The following is a 5000-nucleotide window of genomic DNA, read 5'->3' as shown; positions in this document are numbered from 1 at the left end:
GCTCAGGATTTGAAACGTTAGGGTTGTGCTACAACCCAGGTTTTACGAGTGAGAACGAGAGCTCTCACTAGTGCCTTAAACGCTGCAACGCAGCCCTATGGAAGACTGTTATTTTGCTCCAAAATTACTTTTCATTAAAACCTGACCACCCACCCGTAGGTGGCGTGGTACCCCCTGGGACTGACACGGATCCACGTGACTACGTCACGTCCTGCCAGTCCAGGGAAATCACTCTAATTTCTTCCAGCCCGCTGAGATCCGACGCACCCCGTGACGCATCGACGCAGCAAGGCTGGGTAGTGAGAGCTCTCGTTCTCACTCGTAAAACCTGGGTTGTAGCACAACCCTAACGTTTTACTTCGTTTCGAACTCAAGCTCTCACTAGTGCCTCCATTCAACCGACCTTGCTGCCGGGAGCACCCCACAGGGCGACCCGAACGGCACCGGTGAACCACGGCCATATGGCAACGTTTATGCCTAACCGTCTGACATATTAGAGTGGCAACAATACTACTTTCTTGCCACCGACAGCACCGCGTGCGCGAACTGCGCACCGGACACGTCGAGACTGTAGTACCTGACAAAAGTGTGATGAGAGGACCATGAGGCCGCGGCACACATGTCCTCCACCGACACACCGCGCAACAACGCAGAGGATGTCGCAACACCTTGCGTAGAAATCGCCTTGATACCCTCCTGGGGAACCTTGCCCACGGCAGAGTATGCCAACGCGATCGCCTCCACTATCCAGTGTGATAAGCGATCCTTGGAAAGGGGCCCGCCCTGGGCCCTTTGCCCAAAGCAAACCAACAGCTGATCTGTAATGCGTAAAGAACGCGTCCTGGCCACATAGGCCGAGAGCGCCCTTACGGGGCACAGCATGAGCAAACGTCTCTCCTCGCCCGTCTCTAACTGAACGGCGGGGGACAGAATGCTGATAAGTCTATGACCATAGACCTAAAGCTGACATCAATAATCTTAGGTTGGTAAGCCGGGTTAGGTCGCAACGTAACCCTGCGCCCATCATTACCACACAGGCCTGCTGCCCCGAGAGGGCAATCAGGTCACCAACTCTCTTTCCTGACGACAAGGCCAGCAGCAGCGCGGTCTCTAAAGACAGAACCCTTAAATCGGCGGAGTCCAAGGGCTCAAACGGATGACCCGTTAGCCCGTCCAGCACCGTAACCAGGTCCGATTTGGGGGGAAAAACGCACCGCGACGGCGGGCGCAGTTTACGCGCCCCCTTCATGAGGTGCAAGACCAAAGGGTACGCCCCCACGGGGCTCCCTTCAATTCCCCTATGGCAAGCAGAATCGCGGCTACGTACACCTTAAACGACTGCGGGGACTGACCCGCGTCAAGCAGGCTCTGAAGGAGACGGAGAACTGGTCGCACACTGCAGTTCACTGGATCCACGCCCTTACTTGCTGCATAGTGCATCCCACATTATCAGGCAAACCCTGGGCTAGCAACTGGTCCGGTTCAGGAGCCAGACCGCTAGCTTCCACCTGCCTGGGGAGGGGTGGAACACCTCCCCCTCCGCCTGGGATAGGAGATCGGCCCGTACCGGCAATGCCCAGGGCGGATCTTGCGCCAGGGAGACCAGGTCCGCAAACCATGTCTGCCTGTGCCAAACAGACTAAAACGAGCCGGAGGCGCTGTTCCCCCACCCTGTCCAACACATGACGGATCAGGGGGGGTCGGGGAAAACGCATAGAGCCCCTCCCTCGGCCACGCGTGTGCTTTTAGCGCGTCATGACCTAACGGGGGCTGTCCTCCTGGATCGAGAACCACAGTGGGCAGTGTGTCGCGCGCCGCGATGCGAGAGATCGACGCAGGCGCGACCAACCCTGGCCCAAACCTGTTCCATCACCCGAGGGTGGAGGCACCACTCCGTATAACGGGGATTGCCTCGAGACAGCAGGCCGGTCGTAACTCCGCCGTCCCGGCAGATAGACCGCTGACACTGAAAGGAGACGGGGATACACCCACAGGTGAATCCCCGCTATGGTTCAGCGCCCCCGACCGCACACCGCCCTGTTTGTTCAGGTGGGCGATCGCTGCCCTATTGTCCGAGCGAATCAGCACATGGTGCCCATGTGTGAGCCGCTGGAAGTGTTACCTCCGCATGCCGGGGGGACTGCGGAGGCAACGTTCTCTTTCGAGTCTGGCCGCACGCGGACTTGTCCGGCAGTGCGGTCCCCAAGAGAGCTCCCAACCAACGATGGGCCCATGGCGCCATTGATGGTGGGCTTGTCCTGAGGCAGAGCCCGGCGAATCGCCTTCAGCTCTAGCACGTTTATGTGGCGAAGCTCCTGAGCCTCCCACCGGCCGTTCGCCGAAAAATGCCAGCAAATCGCACCCCCTCCCCAGAGGGAGGCGTCTGTGCGAATCACCATCCTGAGCGGGACAGGGCCCCACCAAGTACCTCTCGAGAGGTAACGGGGGTCCGCCCATATAGCCATCGCCCGCCAGGCCTGACCTGTCAGAGGAACCCTGCGATGACGGTCCCCGGCCGAGTCCAGGCGAAGCCTGAGAACCATATTTGGACCACGAGGGCATGTGTAGCCTCCCTAGCGGGAGCACATGCAGTGCTGAGGCCATCAGGCCCAACATCACTGTGCACTGATGCACTGACACCGAGGGCACAGACCTAACGTCCTTGGCTTGCTGTCCGAACCGTGCGAGCCTGTCGCTCTGGTTCGCGGAGGGGAGCCACGGCTGCCTCCACGCACACCGTGAGGGTTCGCGGGCTCAAAGACATGCCGAATGGCAAGCCACAGAACTCGTAAGCCTTCCCCCGGAAAGGAGAACCTCAGGTATTTCCTGTGTCTCCTGACCATGTGGACATGGAAGACCGCACCTTCCAGATCCCTGGAAGTAAGAAATCCCCCTGTCTCAACTTGAACAGGCGGGGAAGAGAGCATTCGGGACGGGACTTCCTCAGCGTCTTGTTTTTGAGACGCCGAAGGTCCAATTTTGGACGCATGGAGCCGTCCATGGCCTCCTCCTCCACGGCCAGATCGGGGGTCCCGTCGAACGTGGGTGGGCAAACTGTAGCGCGTATCCCCTCTGGAGGGTGCGCCGTAATGGGGACGGGGGAACATAGATGCTCCCAGGCATCGAGCCTGTTGGACAAGATGGTCTCTTGTGGCCAACGGAGCGGAACCCGTTCCACCACTCGGATCATACTCTCTCCCTCAATGTCCCCATAGGAGACAGTGAACGGTCATCAAAAGCAGAGAGCATATGAACTGAATCAAGTCTCTCTGCCCGCTTCGCGCTCAGAAAAAAGTATCACCGTCTCATCATCGTGGATAGCGAGACTGAACATTTTTAGAAACACATTTCTCAAGTTAGAACTATAGAAATGATCCCTGAAATATAGTCATGAGCATATTGCTGGGCCCCGGGACCTTTCGATCCGGTGCCCTGATGGGGGGGCGGGATGTGAGAGGCTACGCCCCCCCGCCGCATGGACAGTTCCGTAGAAGCTGTGCATGCTGGGGGAGAACTTCTTACGCAAGCTCCGCCTACTGACGCGCTGTTGTACCGAAGTAACCCCCCCCCCCCCCCCTGCCGTGCGCCTTTCGCAGGCTGGGGGGACTGCGGAGGTAACGTTCTCTCTCGAGACGCACGTGGACTTGCTACGTCACTGTAGACTGGACACTCTCAGGTATGGAGAGGCAACGTCTGCTAGAAGGCTGAGAGTCACACACATGTTCTCTGTCACACTGCAAAGCTCATGCAGGAATACAGTTCAATGGTGGATATGAGAGGAAATCCTTCATAATGAAGGTTATTAATAAATGTCCATGTTGTTTCCATCATCAAAGAGAATCTGCTGATCTGACTTTGTTTATTCCTCCAGTGTGGACCATGGTGGAGAGCAGTGGCTGAAACCAGGTCTGAGGAAATGTAAGTGTGTATTTAGTTTGATTCATGAAAACAAAGCAACACATTCAACTAGTGAGATAGAAAGTCCATCTATGGCACAGTCTGTGACGTCCATTCATTCTGATCCTACTGTGAATCAGGGTGATGGCTCACATCATGCCTTTTAATCAACATATTTGAAAAGGAGGTGAAATGACTGAGGCAAAGTGTGCAAAGTGTGCTGTGGTCTGACCAGTCCATCTCAGATGAGCTCGGGCACGTTTCTGGATGTGGTTGATATATGGCTTCACTTTGCATGGTAGAGTCTTAACTTACATTAAGATGCAGCGAGGAACTGTGTTAACTGACTGCTTTTCCCAAGTGTTCCAGAGACCATGTGGGAATATCCATGACAGAATGATGTTGGTTTGTAATGCAGGGTCGCCTGAGGGATCAAAGGTCACGGCCAATCAATGTTGGTTTCAGCTTTGCCCCTTACGTGCAGAGATTTCTCCAGATTCTGACCTGACCTCCTACTTCCTGCTTCAGCACTGTACCAGAGATTTTAATCCGCCATTTATTTTCCCATAGAGATTTCGTAAAATGCTTATAAAAATAGTTTGACTTTGTCAAACCAAATGGTTCAGATGTATTTAGAAACAGGAGAGACCACATAACATTTCATTCGGACCAAAACGTAAAAAAAATTGCTGATTTAAAGAAAATATTTTTTCTGTGTAGTTTTTTTAAGTTTTGGTCCGAGTGAAATGTTCTATGGTGTCTCCCGATTCTAAATATTGCTGAACCGTTCAGTTTGATGAAGTTAAACTATTTTTTATAAGCATTTTACAAATGTCTATGGGAAAACAAATTGCGGATAAAAATCTCTGAAGCAGGAAGTTGGCGGTCACTTTGCCTCTCTATTAACCTGTTTACCTGTGGAATGTTTCAAACAGGTGTTTTTGAGCATTCCTCGACTTTCCCAGTCTTTTGTTGCCTCTGTTCCAACTTTTGTGAAAGGTTTTGCTGGCATCAAATTCAGAATATGAACATTGTATGATGTGAAACACAATATTGAGCCAGGCTGGACTGGAAGTTGATCAGGTCAAACATTCAATATATTT

This window comes from Poromitra crassiceps (genome assembly GCF_964638095.1).
Source record: "Poromitra crassiceps genome assembly, contig: HAP1_SCAFFOLD_255, whole genome shotgun sequence".
In the NCBI taxonomy this organism is placed as follows: domain Eukaryota; kingdom Metazoa; phylum Chordata; class Actinopteri; order Beryciformes; family Melamphaidae; genus Poromitra; species Poromitra crassiceps.
This window is presented reverse-complemented; position numbering follows the sequence as displayed.